Source organism: Camellia sinensis, chromosome 2, assembly GCF_055761805.1.
Source record: "Camellia sinensis isolate YWXY chromosome 2, ASM5576180v1, whole genome shotgun sequence".
In the NCBI taxonomy this organism is placed as follows: Eukaryota; Viridiplantae; Streptophyta; class Magnoliopsida; order Ericales; family Theaceae; genus Camellia; species Camellia sinensis.
The window spans coordinates 144,598,343-144,617,867 of NC_138962.1; the positions used below are offsets into that span (position 1 = coordinate 144,598,343).

The 19,525-nt window shown below is 38.9% G+C and overlaps 1 pseudogene; it reads right to left on the reverse strand.

Moving 5' to 3' along the window:
* The window catches only part of LOC145819125 (F-box/WD-40 repeat-containing protein At3g52030-like), a 237,481-nt pseudogene extending 222,768 nt beyond the window's left edge, over positions 1-14,713 (reverse strand).
* Between the last annotated feature and the right edge of the window lie 4,812 nt (positions 14,714-19,525).

A 19,525-nucleotide genomic window follows, 5' to 3' on the forward strand; every position in this document is an offset into this window, starting at 1 on the left:
TCAAAAAATTTTGGAAAAAATTCTCTATAAATAAGTTTTCAAAAGTAATCAAACCAAACAAATTTTTCCAAAACTTGTTTGGTTTACAAGTTTTCTAAACAAATCTCTCTCTCATACACATCAAATCAATCACTTTTTCCAAAACTCTCTATCAAAATAATTTTTCAAAACATCTTTTGAAAAAAAACCAAACCAAACAAATTTTCGTACTTTTTATCTCAAAACATGTTTCTCAAATACAAACCAAACAAGCCCTAAATTTCAAAGGACAACCCTATGTTACCTGGAACGTGGACAATTCTAGTATGTGAAACGGAAACAAGAACACGGTACACTACACGTTCTAAATTGTGGTATGATAGGGATAACTTGTATAGTTTACACTATAAGAATTTAAGGTACTTCTAGTCTAAAGCAATTTATTTTAACAACTACGCATTCAATAAAATGTGGTTATTTTCAAAATTAATCATGTACCAATACAATTCTATGAGCATTGTGACCTATTTATGACGTTTTGTTTTGTCAAAACCTCACTCACCTTATATTTTAGTTCATTATATTTGATAAAAAGAAATATATTGAAAAAAAACATTTGGGATTGTTTTGGATCAATAAACTTTAGGTTGTGTTTGGATTATGGATTTGGGTATGGAGTTAGAAAGGAAAAGAGAAAATGTGAGTAAAATGTGATCCCCGTTTGGGAAGTGGCTTTTTGGTTAAATTATGAGATGAAAAAAATAATATGTTTGAGAAGGGTTTTTTGACTTTTTACAAGAATTACAAATAGTAAAGTGAATGGGAAGGAATTTTTGACTTTCTTGTATGAATTGAAAATTTATTGGCTTTTTGACTTTTTTAGTAACTTTTTGGCTAAAATATTAATGACCCCGAAATATAAGATAGGTTTTTTTCCCTTTTTCCTTTTCCTGTTTAAATTCCTATCGAAATCCATAATCCAAACACAATGTTACCGTTTTGGAATGGAGTGTACATATTTTGGAACATGCATTCCAAATCATAATTCGCTAGATTATCAACGTTTTCTGGTAACACTGGGACAACCTTTTGTACAAAGCGGTCTTTCTAATTTTTTTGGGAATGCCAGATTTATTTTGGGGGCGCTATTACACGAAATACAATAATTTTTTTAGGGTTTCACAAATATAAAAATGGGTTTTCAAAAAATGTATTGTCCCCCTGGCCACAATTTTGAGTGTTTGGGTAGTTAGAAGTCGCTGAAGCTGATTGAACAGCTCCCTGATTGCAAGAGTGAAATTCAACTTTCACAAGTGTTCCCTGGGTAATCTTGGACTGTAAAAAAGTGAAGGCATCTTCAGGAATGAAGCAGGAAATACTGCTCTTTTGTTCTCAATTTAGCAGGGTGGGGCTTCCCAAACAATGCTAAGAAGAGAATTTTCGGCTCTCTTCATCAAAGCGGGTATTCAATAGTTTCCTGGGTTGGTTAATGAGAAGGCATGGTTGCCATTGAATCATCCCAGTGAGGAGTCATTTAATCCCTCTTTAGGTCCTTGTAGGGGTAGGGAGTTCGAGTTAGCTTTCACATTCCTTGTCCTCAGCTGGTGCAATGAGTTGTATATCCTTTCAGTTTTTATAAAGGGTTCATCATCCTCCCCACCTTTTTTTCTATCCTGGTCAATGTTTTAAAAACCGGACCGGTGAACGAACCGGAAAAGGCATCGGGTGGACGGGTCACCGGTTCAACCGTCGGGTTGAACCGGAATCGAACCGTGACGTAATAAATATATTAAAATTATATTTAAATAAAAATATAAGTAATAAAATTATAAATTAAAAATATTAAAAATATTAAATTATCTTAAATATTTGTCCTAATATTTTTTTTACTGAAAAATATAATAATATATTTTAAAATATTATTAATTTCAATTTTGGAAGATGAAATCAAATATTTAATATTCCCTCCATATGATTTTAATTCAAATAATTTGATTGAAAGGAAAGCAAAAATTTTGGAGGGATATCAAAATTTCAATATTCCCTCCAATACATTTGATTAAATCCCACATAGATTTCTTGAGTTTTTTTGAAAGAGTTTTTTTCTTATAAATAGGTGAAGACTTTCACAATAATTTCATCAAACTCTTAATGGGATTCCTCACAAGAGGAGACCCTTGAAAAAGAGTTTGAAATTAAAATTTTCTTATATTCTTATATTTTATATATATATATATATATATATATAAAATAAGAAAGAAAGAAAGAAAAGAAAGAAAGAAGATAAAAAAAAACACAGAAAAATTAAAAAAAAAAAAAATTCAAACCGGTCCGGTTCGGTCAACCCGTCGCCGGGTCGACCGGTTCACCGGTTTAACCGGTGGGTTCACCGGTTTTCACTAAAGAGGCCGGTTTTTACCTTTGGCCGGTTTTAGGGGGCTGACCGGACCGGAACCCCATCCGGTCACCGGTTCAACCGGTTGAACCGGCCGGTCCGGTCCGGTTTTTAAAACCATGATCCTGGTTATACCTATACAATTCCTTACTGTTCTCATCAAAAGGCATACAAACACAGGCACATGTGTCTAGAGGTGTATAGTTGAAACAAACTACAAGTACAGCCAGAAAATGCAATGATGATTAGATGTATATTAATAGAGAAGGGATATCATACAACCTCTATAATTAGTTGACCTTAATGCAGCTACCCGCTGATCAGAGGAAAGATCTGACAGCAACACACTACCAAGAGAGGAACCGCTAACAATCAATTGATCATCACTTAAACCTAAGCATGTCACAGGTCAGCATGCATCTTGCAAACAAGAATACCAAGGTACATAAAATTACCATGTAATACGTAAATAATTTGCTTTCCACTCATTGTTTCAACAATATTTAAGAATACAGCAAAAAAATAAATTTTCATTACATAGTAATGTCATAGAGAAGCCAAGTTGCCATTGGGCAGAAAAAACTGACTGCATGGGCTTAAACTTTTACTTTTTACAGGAAAGTACCAGTTAAAAAAGTAATTTTCTGGTGTCATGTATAAACTGACTACATTGGTACATGTAGAGGATGAGTATCTAAACCCTGTATGAAAATTAGATACTTGGAACCTCTCATATCACATGATGTAAGTAGCAGCTCATAATTAACAGGGAAGAATGCTTTCAAGCTTCTCACATGGATAGGACATAAAAGATCACTTTTTGCACTAAAATGATAACAACATCCTCCAATAAAATGCTATGCAAAATACATGTATTTAAAGGCACAAAACATGTCTATGTACCTAATCCAACTTAACTTTTGGTAAATATCCCTGTATCCTAAGGTTGAGGTTGAGGTTGGGGAGTGTATGAGAGGGTTCAAGAACGTCATTGGAAAATTTGAAGATCCTTAAAGAAAAATTTGAATTCTCTAGAAGATGATGAGAGGCTTAGATTCTTCAATAGTCTCAACTCAGAACACAAAAGCAAAGAGATGATAGAAATAAGAGATTGGGTGGAGAAGAAGGCAAAATAGTTAGAGAGAGAATAATGGCAAGGCTCTCCCGTGGATCTCCCACTTTCACTCTCAAGGTTGATAATGGAGAAGGGAAATTAGTTCTTTTCCAAGAGTTTTCTCTCCAAAATCTATCCCTTGTAAAGCTATGGGTGGGTGCTATTTATAGGCACCTCATGATATAGGATGGAGCCCATGTGCAAGGCACATGGGAAATATTCTCTCTAACCACCTTGTCCAAGGAGGTGACCTCTCCGAGGATGAGGAAAACCCCGAAGAGGAAATCAACCTCTCTGCGAACCCTTCTTCTTAGCCACATCTAACCAATGATCCCCAATCATCCCAAAGGGTCAGGGGTAGTCCCAGAGGACGTCTTGCCGCAGAAGGGTCAGGAGTAGTTCAAGAGAACGCCCTGCTGCAAATATTGCTGAGTCTCAGGGACCCCCTAGATCATGCCACTTCGACCCGGGTATAGGCTAGTTTAACCGAAGAGTGAATTTATCTCCACTCACCGTCCTCGAGATCGGGTCCTTTGTTCGGACTCCATTACGTCCATGGTTCTGGTATGTAGGTCCCGGAGAGCTCCGAGTCCACAAGTGTTCTGGGACTCATTAATGGAGCGGCTTCTAGATTGCGTCTAAATCCGTTCGAAGCCAAGTGCTTCGGATCTCTAGGTTCGTGGATCCGAACCCTTTTGAGTCCGAGCCCGAGTAAGTCTCTAAGTTCGTGGATCCGAACCCTTTCGAGGCTTAGAGCGATTCGGCCCGTTTGATGGCGATAAATCCGGGCCCACCAATCTTGGACTTGCGATAAATTCGGGCCCACCAATCTTGGTCTATTGGGCCTAATTATTTTGGTGGGCTCAAATTAGCTCCTCTTACATTTGCCCCTTCCATGTATGAGAAATTGTAGTTTTCTTGGACATGCATAGTTTCACCTTATCAGCCATGCTTCACATTACGTCTTCAAGAATATTTGGTCTTCATGTGACTTTTGGATAAAATTGATGACTCATAATATAAATTATGGGTAAAGTTGACAACTAATAAAGATAAGAAATTTTTTTTCCTTTTTTTTTTTTGTATGAACTTTTTTTTAACTTTTTTTTTTTTTTTTCAAAAGTCAATTTGAATTCTTCAATTCCATAAATCAGTAAGCATGAGTCTAAATCTTTTTTTTTTTAACTTATAGAATATCTAACGTCCACTTTTTTATTCCAAGTCAAAGAACAATAAAGCATCTATTTTTTTATTCTAAAAAAAAAAAAGATCCAAACACTTTTTTTTTTATTGGAAAATGTCAGACACATTATATATATATATATATATATAGAAAAAAGCTTCATACCCCCACTGGGGGTCGACCCCCAGTGAGGTGTCGGCCCCGGATTGGTCCAAAAAAAAAACTGTTTTTTTTTTTTTTTTTTTAAGTTTTCAGCCAGTGGGGGCGCGCCACGTCACTGGGGGCGCGACCCCCACTGGGGGTATGCAGCATATTTGTATATATATATATATATGTATATAGAGTAGCAGAATAATCTGAGAGGCCTTCTTTGTCTTTTCTTTTGTTTGGAAACAGCGGGCCCATTGTATGCATATATACACACACTAGAATATTTGAAAGAATATCCAAGCATCACACCTTTTTTTTTTCTATTTAATGAAAGGGGCCAAAACCCTATTTCATAGCTCACCTTTTTTATTTGTTGCACAGCGGCGCTCTCTCTTTACACAGAGAGCCCCATCTTCTTCGTTTTTTTTGGTCTTTTGAAACCAATGGCATACACTCTCTCTAACCCACCTTTTCTTCTTCTTGAACAAACCAGAGCTACTGTCATTTGCACTGACCTCCATCGCGGCTTCAAGCAACGCTGCCAATCTGCCCCAATGTCACGACACAGCCACTGTCCTGTTTCAGCATCACGACTGCCGCAGACGTACGATCCAAGCTGTTGCTCACCATCGGTGCTTCAATTCAGCCTAGTGAGCTCAGACATTTGGGCACGCTAGATCTTGGTTTCACTCCTGCAGCCGTTGAAGTCCACCTCTGCTTGCATATCGATTGTCGTCTCAACCCTCCGAGTGCCGCTGTCGACTTACGTGAGAACCAACCCCGGCATTATCTTGCATGCGACCACCTCAACTCGCATGGCTTGTGCGTCTCATGCCCAGCTCTTGCACCATTGCTGTATTTTTCAACCGTAACTGAGCAGTGACGACCACGCCGCCCACTCAACACGGCGTCGGTCCATCCATATCCATTCTCATCCACTGTCTGTGCTATCACTGATCTATTCCGGTTATCGTTGCTGCTGATTTTACCAATCCGTGGCCTATTTTCTGCTTCCTGCAATGACTCTGACTCAACCGTGCTCTTCCTCTGTTGGTATAAATCTGTGGGTAAGCTCTTTTAATTTTTTTATTTTGGTGGAAGCTCTTGTGTAAACCCACTTTCCTTTCTTGTTTTGATGGACTCTTGTGCTCAGAATAAATAAATCCATGCACTGATACATTTTTTTTTTGAATTTATCAATTCTGGTAATAATTTTGAGTTCAATCTTGAACTGTACTCTGTGCCAAATCTGGTCTGATGCCTACCTGATTGATTTTGTGGATATATATATTGAAACCCTCGCTTGAGATTGGTGCTTCTCGGAATTTTCTAATAGTGCTTGAGATTTGTACCCCTTGGAATTTTCTGATAGTGCTTGAGATTTGTGCTTCTCGGAACTTTCAGTGTGATCCATGAATCTTTGTTGTTGATTGCTTCATGAAACAAAACGTAGTTGCCAATCGTCATATAAGTTGAGCCATTGATGTTTGGGATTGTTGTTTAAACATTATATCCCTTGAAATCCATACTATTGAATCTTAAACTCATAATTCGAACTCTATAGCTTTTGTTGTTGATGATGAAACCTGAGGAAATAAACCCCTTATATTGTATATAAATCTTGTTATCAAATGATTGATTGTTGTAACCTTGAGAATATTAGATATCATGCTTGAACTCCTGATGTAGAATTCATCGTAGGACTTGTTGATATGATGAAATACCTCGTTGAATAATAAAGATGATATATTGTTGTTTGTTTAACTTGTGGATGCTCGAAAGATAAGTAGTTGATGCATGATGCTAAGATTTTGTTTGAACATTGTTGCTTTACGTCGGCTAGAGAGGAACTGACCCAAGGAGACAACACCTTGATTGTTGCATTTTCATGAACTTGCTCAGAGGAGCAGAATTGTTCTAGCTTAAACAGATCATTACTATTATTGATGTCGCCTCTATTTCGATAATGTTTGAATCATAATCTGAACTCGATATTGTTTGTCTAGTTTGTCAGTTTTACTATTTCAGGCAAATAAATTTTTGTACGAAATCCACGACCCCGGGGCCCTCAAAACCTACACTAATGAGAACAAGGGCTGTCCTTCAGAAGTTTGAACGAGAGCAAAACTGTCCCTTGGGAGTTCAGAAGTAGCATACACCCTACTTCAGCAAGAAAGATCCCTCTGGAAGGTAACCGAGTCTACCAAGCTTGCACTGATAGAAGTAAAGATTGTCTCTCAGAAGTCCAAGCAAAAACAAGGCTATCCCTCAGAAGTCCGAGCGGAAACAAGGTTGTCCCTCAAAAGTCTGAGTGGATGCGCACTTTTACTTTGGCAACTAATGAAAGCAAAGGCTATCCCTCTGGAGTTCGAGTAGGGGTCCACTCTACTTTGAAAAAAAAGATCCTCAAAGCTCGTATTGATGAAAGCAAGGGCTATTCTTCGGACCCGCACTAATGAGAGCAAGAGCTGTCCCTCGGGAGTCCAAACGAAAGCAAGGCTGTCCCTTAGGAGTTTGAATAGTAGCATATACCCTACTTTGGCAAGAAGATCCCTTCTGATAGGCCATCTCGAGGGCTATTTTTCGAAAGTCTGAGTAGGAGAACACACTATACTTCAGCAAGAAAGATCCTTGACACTCTTTGAAAGTCTGAGAAGAAGAACACACTCTACTTCGGTAAGAAAGATCCTTGAGGCTCGCACTAATAGAAGCGAGGTCTGTTTTTTGAAAGTCTGAGTGAGAGCACACACTTTACTTCAACAAAAAAGATCCTCGAAGCTTGCACTGATGGAAATAAGATTTGCTCTTCGAAAGTCTGAGTGGAAGCACACACTCTACTTCAACAAGAGAGATCCTCGAAGCTCGCACTAATGGAAACAAGGCCTAATCTTCGAAAGTCTGAGTGAGAGCACATACTTTACTTCAATGAGAAAGATCCTCGAAGCTCGCCGAGTGGGAACATACACTCTGCTTCAATAAGAAAGCCCCTCGAAGCTTGCACTGATGGAAGTAAATGTTGTTCTTCAGAAGCTTGAATACAAGCAAGGGTTGTCCCTCAGAAGTCCGAACCCACACTAATAAGAGCAAGAGATATCCCTCGGAAGTCCGAACAGAAGCAAGGCGACAGAAGTCCGAATAGTGGCATACACACGCTACTTCGGCAAGAAAGATCCTTTCTGGTAGGCAACTGAGTCTACCAAGCCTGTACTAACAGAAGTAAAGATTGTTCCCTTGGAAATTCCAGTGGATGTATACTCTCTTCTTCGGCAATCAATGGAAGCAAATGCTATCCCTCAAAGCTCGCACTGACGGAAGCGAGATCTATTCTTCAAAAGTCTGAGTGGAAGCACACACTCTACTTCAACAAGAAAGATCTCCGAAGCTCGCATTGATGGAAGCAAGGGCTATTCTTCGAAAGTCTGAGTGGGAGCACACACTCTACTTCAGCAAGAAAGACCCTTAAAGCTTGCATTGATGGAAGCAATGGATGCCCTTCGGAGGTCCGAGTGGGAGTACACTTCTACTACATTAAGAAAGATCCCTTTAGGTTGGTAACCGAGTCTACTATTCCTCTTTCTTCTTCGAGGGGCAACAAAAATTACATACTGTTTCAAGCAGCATAACACAATGAAGATATACAATACAAAGAAAATAACTTCTAATGGAGATACACAATATGGAGGAAATGACTTTCTTCATAACATAAGAAAGAAAGATAGAAAATTCTTAGACAATGCAGGAAATACAAATTGTAAATGTCATAGATAGACTTCTTCTACGGAATGTTGACATTTGCCCCTAGAATTGCGAGGTCATTTGGAAAGCTTTCACCAGCTGCTCAAGTTGTAGCCGTCATATGCCATCATAACCACGTCTTCTAAGATATCCTGGGGCCCTTCTTTGAACTCTAGCTCATCTGTTTCCACTTTCTTTCTAAAGATCTTCTTCAGCGTCCGATACTTTTCTGTAAGAAGTCCTAGTGATCGGTGGAAAACACAGTAATTAGGGCCCTTGCGATCCTTCTTCGGCAAAAGCTCTTCGATACGAGGCAACTTCAGTTCCCCGTCTGCCACTCATTCTTTCACTAAGGCCTTCACCTCCTCAACACTACATGGAAAATGAGTGTCATCTTCGTAGTTTTTCCACTTCTGACCTCTGAATTCCTCCCCCTGCAACTTTCGGGTAGAAGACGCGGAAGTCGCAGTGACAGAAGGTCCTCGGGATGACTTAAACCTAGTTTTATAACTAGTCTCGAACCCAATCTCCTGAGATTGAGGTAGGTTGATGTTCCGAGATGCTTCAATTAGTGCCGAGAAGGTGGGTAGCTTGTGATTAACAAGAAGTATCTTGTATCCGTTCAATGCCCCTTCAACACAGATTTGGACCAGGTAGCTTTCCTCCACAGTCTCGTGACAATCTACGGCTCTGTCTTGGAACCTCTTCACATATTTAAGAATGTCTTCACTTTCCCGTTGCTTTTCCTTACACAGGGTAAGTGTGGTCACTTTCTTGGCCACCTGAAAGAATTTGGCGTGGAATTTGTTGACCATCTCTTCCTAACTTCGAACAGAGTTTGGGGCCAAGTTAACGTGCCAACTATATGCTCGGTCGGTGAGGGACTTTGAGAATTCTCTCAGTCGGAGGACATGATTTGTACCATGAATCCCCAAAGTCTCAATGAACCGAGCAACATGTTCTCGAGCATTTCCTTGCTTGCCATTGAATTTGATGAACTTCGGCACCGTGTACCCCTCTGGGTATGGATAACTCAACATCTCGATAGGGTATGGTGGCTTGACATCCGAATCAGGCAAAGAGGGTAAAGTCCTCTTGCCCTGTTCGAGATTGAACATGGCTTGTACATCGGCGAGAGTGAGAAATTGTTGAGGGAGAAAGTTTGATGGTGGCATTCCCGGAACTTGGTTTATGGACCCCAACACTGAACTAGGAGCAACTTGGCCACTCTGGTGTTGAGAATTCATCATCATTAAAGACACATGACGATATTGGCCATCGGCACGTATAGACATGCCATTTGGTGATGGGACGTTGCATTGGGTCCCATAAAGTTCATTGCACACCACGACTATACTGGGTTGGACTTGCAAACTTGGCATCGGAGCCAAAGGAGACTCACTCGATACATGAGTAGAATTTACAATCGGCGGAACAAAATTAGGCATGGATAGAGCAACATTTTGTAGAGGAATTTCTGTAGGCCTTCCTTGAACTTCCATAGCCGTTGGAACACCATTTATTGCACCGAAAACTCCTCCAAACCACCACTGGACCATGGCTCGATCCTCCAGGTGTGTGATTTTGCACACCATTTTGTACAACTTCAGGAAGAATTTGGCGTGGATCTTGATGGTTTTGACCATTCTCAACACTTCCATGAAGTTGTTGATGCATGTCGATGCCAATTTGACCTTCATTGTTGCTGGTGGTGCGAAATTCGAACCCATCACCAATATGGTGTGGGCAAGATTTTGAAGGGTCGTGAGAATCTCTTGTTGAGTGTATTGGAGTCCTTGAATGGCTTCTAGGATGAGAGGTGAGTCTTGAACTTCAATCCTTTCATCACCACCATTGGAAGAGCCTTGTTGATGAACTTCTTCTTCTCCCGCCATCTTCACCGGAGTTGTGTAGATTCCAGATCTTGTTGAGACCATTAACCAATCCGCCTCCCCAGCTGAGTCGCCAAATGTATGAGAGGGTTCAAGAACGTCGTTGGAAAATTCGAAGGTCTTCGAAGATCCTTGAAGAAAAATTCGAATTCTCTAGAAGATGATGAGAGGCTTAGATTCTTCAATAGCCTCAACTAAGAACACAAAAGCAATGAGATGATGGAGATAAGAGATTGGGTGGAGAAGAAGGAAAAATAGTTAGAGAGAGAATAATGGCAAGGCTCTCCCATGGATTTCCCACTTTCACTCTCAAGGTTGATAATGGAGAAGGGAAATTAGTTTTTTCCCAAGAGTTTTCTCTCCAAAATTCATCCCTTGTAAAGCTATGGGTAGGTGTTATTTATAGGCACCTCATGATGTAGGATGGAGCCCATGTGCAAGGCACATGGGGAATATTCTCTCTAAGAACCTTGTCTAAGGAGGTGTCCTCTCCGAGGATGAGGAAAACCCTGAAGAGGAGATCAACCTCTCGGTGAACCCTTCTTCTTAGCCACGCCTAACCAATGATCCCCAATCATCCTAAAGGGTTAGGGGTAGTCCCAGAGGATGTCCTGCCGCAGAAGGGTCAGGGGTAGTTCAAGAGAACGCCCTACCGCAAATATTGTCGAGTCTCAGGGACCCCCTAGATCATGCCACCTCGACCCGGGTATAGGCTAGTTTAACCGAAGAGTGAATTTATCTCCACTCACCGTCCTCGAGATCGGGTGTTTTGTTCAGACTCCATTACGCCCATGGTTCTGGTACGTAGGTCTCAGAAAGCTCCGAGTCCGCAAGTGTTTTGGGACTCATTCATGGAGCGGCTTCTAGATTGCGTCTAAATCCGTTCGAAGACAAGTGCTTCGGATCTCTAGGTTCGTGGATCCGAACCCTTTTGAGTCCAAGCCTGAGTAAGTCTCTACGTTCGTGGATCCGAACCCTTTCGAGACTTAGAGCGATTAGGCCCGTTTGATGATGATAAATCCGAGCCCACCAATCTTGGACTTGCAATAAATTCAGGCCCACCAACCTTGGACTATTGGGCCTAATTATTTTAGTGGGTTCAAATTAGCTCCTCTTACAGGGAGAACCAACATCTAGACAGACGCACACCAATGCCTATACCTATACTTAACCTAGGTCCATGTAATAGAGCTCACTACAGAGAAAACTAACTCAGTAGGAGAATGTAAACAACTATTATTAGTTCTGCCTCTCGTTGCAAAAATAGTGCTATATGTTCCACTGTCATTGTAAAATAGAATTGTAAAACAAACTAAACAACACAGGAAATCAGAAACTGTTCTAGAAAATCAAAACAGTGTAGAAATAGAACAGTGACAAACAGAATATGAAACTGTTTATATCAAACAGAAACAAAAAATTACAAAAACTGTAAACTTACAAAACTCGGATAAACGGAATGATCAAGGCTAGTGTATGACATTATGTCCTTAAGACAAAATTCGTCTCTCGCACTAGTGCTTACAAACTTCTTGGATGTCTACCTCCCAGGATATAATGATTGTTACACACAGGGAAGCAACACTGTATCTGTGTGCCTAGCGAACCAAAATTGTGATTGAACTATCTCTCACAAACTATACTGATGGTATGATTGTATACAAAACTGGTAAAAATGCAAGTAAGGGATGGATGGTGTTTATAGAGTTGTTCGCGGCTGTTCTCGACAGTCATGAAGGCAACAAATGCATCCAATTGCAAACCAATCTATCTATTGGAGCAAAATTTTAAATAATAAATAAATAAATTTTGTCCAAAAAATAAATACTGATATAGGGTCAGATCTGTTCCATTTTTCAATAACCCAATCTGGCTTGGCTCGGTTAGGGTAGTGGCGTACACATGCATGTAGTTCAAACCTACTTTGGCTAGGTCTTTCCCCTTACGTAAAACTTGGGTGCCCCTTAGAGTTCAAACCCAAGTCTAAGGAAAGACCATATAAACACGACAAAATTTTCCTATAAAACTAGTGTGGGAAAGACTAGCTTACCATTCTTCAACCAATATCAAGTGGTGATTTTAGGAGTTAATTTCTCACTCACTCCTTGATGGTTTTGAGCAAACAAAAGTTGGCGAACACATTATAGCATGGACCCGTCATAAAAAATATGTCGGTCCCACCCTTATTTTGGCTTACATACAACGAAAAAATTATGTATCAAAACCATTTTTCTAACACCTCTAACTTCCTGCCTCCTCGCCACCTACCTCTACTCACCTATATGAAGATGCTAAGGAGTTCTACAAAAAAGTTAAAACTTGAAAGGCAGAAAGTACATATCCCAAATACAAGTTAAATTGGTGAAAACACCCAGCCTTCTCAAATCAACCTTCTTTATTCTCTTATTTGCACTTACGTATTGCCAACCACTTCAAAGAGCAATTGAATATATCTTTGAATGTTTCCACGTAGTTTTTTTTCTTCCCCTGGTAAATGGCTTGAAAGTGTGATTCATCAATTTGTCCATCTGGGAGTGGTTTTGGATGTACTTTTATTCAGCAATCTTGCTAAACTATTATGGTTTAAGTGATCTTACATAGTTTTACTTTTCAATCTCCCTAAAATAACAATCACATGTGTTAATTGATAGATAAATGATTCGATGCAGATCCTTTATGCTGTGTTTGGTTGGGGAATTTGGAGAGAGATTTAGAAAATAAAAGGGAAAAGGTATGTGAAACTATGTGAAATGTACATATATTTTATTCATATTTCACCCTCATTTTCCCTTTTCATTTACAAATCTGTTCCCAAATCCCCCAACCAAACACAGCATTATGGAAGAAATAAAAATTGGGACATTTCTTTGGACTTCTAAAGTTCACTTGATACAAGTAATAGTTGTATTTCTTCCTTTTTGTTTTCTTTTTTTCCTTTTCTTTTTCCTTTTCCATTTCTTCTTTGTTGTGGGAGGAGCATTAGTTTCTCAAATAACTCTCACGGCATGAAATCACAATAGTCCCAAAAGCTACATTGTAGCAAATACTTTCAACAGGATGAAAAGAAAAACGCTCCGTTTCCCCCCCTTTTTTTATCTTGCAAAGACTTATAAGTTACTGAACAATATGAATAAAATGAGCAATTCTTTCCATTTGCCTAGTCAATAAAATACTAGCTTTATAGAGAGAGAGAGAGAGAGATAGAGATTTAACCAAGCTAGTGAAAAAAGACACACACACAAATCTGTTTAACGTCAATTGGCTTCTTTAACAACTTAAAACCACTGATAAAATACTGAGAGAGAGAGAGAGAGAGAAAGAGAGAGAGAGATAACCAAGCTGGTGAAAAAAAACACGCACACAAATCTGTTTAACTTCAATTGGCTTCTTCAACAACTTAAAACCGCTGATAAAATACTGAGAAGGCCAATAGAAACACAAATTATTATAAATAGTGCAATTTCATGGTATACATACTTTATGATTTGGGAACATTTCCGACTATACATGTCAAATAATCGAGCTGTCCCATCCTCGCATCCAACCACAGCCTCTGGATCTACATAACTGCAGGAGAAAAAAATAAAAAATAAAAGATGAAGAAGAAAGTATATGTATGTGTATATGTATTGAAGACATTTTTCTTCATCAACAAAAGCATGTTTTGCCAAATAAAAACCTAATTCAAGTGCATGAGTTCATGTAGGAATAGAAATTATAAGGGCCTACAGGCATAGTTTTTAGAAAATAGTTCTCGGTGATCTGAGAATTGAGAAAATTTTGAGATATGGAGTTTTGGTCATTTTAGTAAAATAGAAAACAAAAGAAAAACAATTTTTAGTGTTTTCAAGTTGTTATGTTTTCTGTTTTCTGCAGCCCTGAGAACAGAAAACTATTTTTAAAAAACTCTGCCAAACACAACCTTCTACTAATTAGGGGGCTATGTGGATCAAGTGAACAAATTTTGTAAGACAGACATGTAATTATGAAAGTTGGTATTGTCATACAACGAAATTATCACGGAAATAAATGGTAATCAACAATCATTTCACTATAATTGTTGCCATAAAGGTCTAGGATAAGAGTTTCTAGGAATTAATGTATCTTAAGCAAGGTTCTAAATATCGGCCGGTATGTGCCATACCGGCCGGTTTGTACCGAAAAATTGGAGTGCCGAGTCGGATACTCACCGGTATATCGGTGAGAATGAATTTCGTATCTGTAGCAGCCGATTCCCGATACGTATCGGCCTGAATCCGATACATGAGCGATACAATTCCGATACAGTCTGATACGGCTGAAAATGGAGTAAAGCACCTGCAAAAATAATTGAGCAAAGCATGCTTGCTGTGTTCGGTTTATAATGCTTGTTGGAGCAAAGCACCTGCTTCTCTCATGCTCTGTTTGTATTTGTCATGTTCTGTTTTTTTCTTTTGGCTAAATAAGTCATGCTGCTTGTGTTCGGTTTATAATTTGTTTTTTTTTTTTTTCCTTTTTTTTGCTTGTTCTGTGGCTATTTTTTATTTATATTATGGTATGGGATGGGAATGGGATATATTTTAAATATATTTATGATTGTTCAAATATTTATATATATATATATATATTAGGAGCTTTTATATATATTGAAGCAAAGCTCTGCAGATCCCCATCAACCTTTATATTTGCTGTCCCACTTTGTTTTTCTATTTCAGTCTCCCATGTGTTGATTAGTTTCTTTGTAGAGTCCAACATTATGTGCACCAATTCTGAATTATATTTTTCCCATTTAATCATTTTGTTTGAAAAATTATCTAACATTATGATGAGAGGTGGAGGTTAGTATTGTATTAGTACCAAATAAAAGCTTGAGACTAAAATAAATAGATATCATTTAGTTGAAAATGAGTCAAAAGTGTCTTTACATATCAAAATTTTGATTAAAATGTGATAAATTAAGGCTAAAAGAGAAAAAAATTCATAAAATTGAGTTTTAGAGGGATTGCTAATGATTTTTGAAATTTCACAGCCACGACGCCCGATGCCCGATACGTACCGGTCGATACTACCGATACCGATACTCCGCGATCGATACTGTTACGTTACTCGATACCGCGATTTAGAACTATCATCTTAAGTACTTAAAGTGCTGGAAAAGGCATACTATATCAAACCAGTTTGTCACCCAGTCTGAGACTGCCACCTTCACCAACACTGCTGCACCCCCACTGAATTACCACTTCACCACTGAAACCCAATACAGACAACCCCCTGCCCAACATTTCCAAAGAAAAAAATTCTCTTCCATCAATACCAGAACCATTAAATCTTGAAAATGCATTACGTCACACCCACCAGTTTTAAGGTTACAAATCTATAATAACTAAGAAGTAAAATGGTAGGCTGATATATAAAGATAGTGTTGTCCTACTTTATGTTGATCTTTACATGGTGGCTTGTTGCAGAACATTTGGACCCTAATAATGTTAAGAATGCGGAGCTGAGGAAGGCATTGGAAGCTACAGTAGAGCAAAACTACTTGAAAGCATGTAATACACGTCACCATCATAGTAAAGGACTCTAAAGGTGAATAACACTTCAAGTCAGTCGCAAAACTTTCGATGTCATTTTGAAGTGTTTCTGCTTGCTCATATGTTTCCCGAAGCATCTAGAGGTTGGATGAGGAGGGCTTTGCTTCAATGCTCTACGACCCGAGAGGTTTTTCTAGTAACGGGGTAACCCAAGGTCATATGTGGACATGGCAGCTTTTCGGGGATGTCTAGAAAGAGGCGTTGTGACTAGGAGATAAATGAAGACGGATTATGATGTTGATGTTGAGGTGTTGCAATCTTCTACTCTCTGCCTATGTAGACATAGTAGAGTTTCTGGATTGTTGCTTGGCGGATTCGGGGAACACAGATATGGATCCTATGTCCGCGACAGGTGATCTGAAAAGGTGGGATGACCATTATTGGTAAGTCCTAATGAGGGTGTAGGTTCTAGATGGTTAAGGTGCCTCCTACCTTTTAATGTTCCCATTGAAGGAGGAAACAAACAGGATCTTATAGACGGAGTAGATCTTTGCAGGGCAACCTTTGATGCTCAACTGGTGGTCTCTAGTGGGGTGCTGTTAGGGGCCAAGGTTGGCACCACAGAAGGATTCGGTTAAGGTTATGTCCTTGCCAGCTCACTTGTAGGAGGAAGTCTTCTAAGCTGTGGCGGATTCGTGTCGAGGCTATTTGGGGTGGACGATGATACTGCATTGAGGAAGCACACTTGAGGTGGGCTTTCTTGTAAATCAAGGCGGATGTAGGATTCCAGTGTCGGTGAAGATCTGTTGGTTTGAGGTTTGTGGTTCCTCTTTGGACGGAGTTAGGCCCAAACATCAAGTTTCAGATAGAGTTTTTACCAAGTGAGAAAAACACTATACCAAAAATGAGGTAGTGGAGGCACGTGAAGGCTAGGGGACAAAGGTGCAAATTGTTAAAATTAATGTCATATTTATATTAGATACATTGGATACATTCTTTGTATTCATTTATTTTTATATTCATGTATTTTATATTTATTAAGTACATTGTCTAGATTATATTCGTGTACCTAGTTCATTGCAAGGTTGTTTAGGTTCATGGATCTTATTCATTGAACTTATGTATAACCTTCTTTATATAAAAAGATGTAAGCCTATAGGCAAATGACATGAATAATAAGAGAGAAAAATTCAATATAAAATAATAGTTCATTCTAGAGAGAGTTTTATCAAAAGCTAACAAAAGTGGTATCAGAGCTTTGGTTGGGTCAAGAACAAGCTGGGCGTAGAGATCGGATACGGGAAAACAAGCCCGAAGAAGAACAAACCGACGTCTCGTGCGTGAGACGCAAGGGCTGACTCTTCAAAACCTTAGATGTTCTGTACAGACTTTACTGAGGCTGGGTATGGACCTCTCTTGGCTCACCTACAAACACATGAATGAGCGTGAGCGAAAGCCCAGTGAATAATATCAAATAAAGAAAATACATTGGAACAATATACATCAAATGGCCTTGGCCCAATTTATATTTCTAACTAATATATACATACATAGACATACGTAAGTTAGGTAACTGCGGTTCCAAACACATCATACGGCCTCGGGCCCAATTCATTAGTATCATTCAGGTCAAACTGGCCTTTGGCGCATTCGTACTTTCATGCCAAACTTTCATTTGTGTCAAAACGGCCTTTGGCCCATTCAGATGACAAACTGGCCTTTGGCCCATTCATTTGTCCATGTCGAAACGGCCTCCGGCCCATTCTTTCATGTCAAAACGGCTTCCAGCCCATTCATTCATGTCAAAACGGCCTCCGGCCCATTCTTTCATGTCAAAACGACCTCTAACCCATTCACTCTATTATTCAGATCAAACTGGCCTCTTAGGCCTTTCAAACTTCCATATCAAACTGGCCTTTTAGGCCTCTCAAACTTTCATATCAAACTGGCCTTTTAGGCCTCTCAAACTTTCATTCATATCAGATTGTCATTCACATCAGATTATCATTCATATTGGATTATCATTCGTGTCAGACTTGTAGGAAGCTAAGCAATTGGACAAATAGCATATTTCAAATATCTTTATTAAGATACTACTCACAGTGATCGGCTGATTGATTTGCCCTGGAGCTTGACCCTACATATCACATAACACATATGGGTCACAAATAATTCAATCCGTTCTTTAATTCACATATTCCTCTTTAGGCTTCATTCTTATCTCTTTAATTCAATTATAATGCTCAATGTATGCCTAAAAGTGCTTAGAAGTGAAAGGGAACGGAAAACAGAACACAGAATGCATTTTCAAAATTTCAGAAAATAGGATCCTCGCTCGAGCGTGGATTTCCCCGCTCGAGCGGACCCTTAAGGCCTGCAAAAGTACTGGTTATGTCGAATTTACGCTCGAGCGGAAGGCCTCTCTACATGGCTCCCCGCTCGAGCGTACGCTATGTCTGCAAAAAAATACTGGGAACACAAATTTCACGCTCGAGCGGCAGTTTCCCCGCTCGAGCGGACATCAAACTTTCTGGAAATTCCAGAACTGTTCTTAGAGTTCAATTTTGATGTTCAAAGGTCTCAACTCATGATTTCAGTCCCAAAAACATATAAACACATTATATTTCAAGGGTACACAAACAATATGAAGCTAATTACTCAAAATCATGGTTCAATTTTCCAAAATCAATCATCATTCTTGTGTAATCATGGCTTATGCTTTCAAATCCCATATGAGCTTCATATCTTCAATAATCAAACATGCATGCAATCTTTTAACTCCAATTCCATTTTAAATAGGTCAAATGATGCTTAAACACATGAAATTCATCCAAATCATGCTTGCATGTAAATTTGACTTCAATCCTATTTCAAAACATGCAAGTGACACTTATTATTGTGGAATCCATGAAAATCATGCATGCATGTAAAGATTGATGCCCAATCCTCCATATTCAACATTATACATGTTAGCTCATGCAAATTTCAAGCTCAAACACACAATCCATGGCAATTTCCTACATGCATGTGTACATTGACTCCCAATTCTTCAAGACCAACTCATTTCACATTCTTTATCATCATTCAACCTTGAATTTACAAATTACAAACAAAATCCATGAGACAATGGTTGGTTACTCACCTAGGAGCCTTGATTTTGTCAATTGTGGCCAAGTCTTGCACTTAGCCTTCCCAATTCACAAATTATAAGCCAAAATACACCAAGATGGTTCCTTTCCCTCTCAAGGTCGGCTCTCTCTCTTTTCTAAGACACAAAATCTAATTTTGAGCTCAAGTGTACAAATTGAGTGTATAGTGCCTCTCTTAGCAAGTCCCACTAATAGATATTCTTACGGTGAATAGATAGAATTTAAAACCACATATTTTCACATAATGGCACACAAAATCATATTAAACACATAATCACATTCATGTTAAGGACCAATTAACATATTACGGAACAGGGATATCACACTAACACCAAGCTCAACAATCACAACTAGACCAGACTTACATACAAGCCCCAACAACCACATACAATTCCTAGATAATATTATAAATATTAAA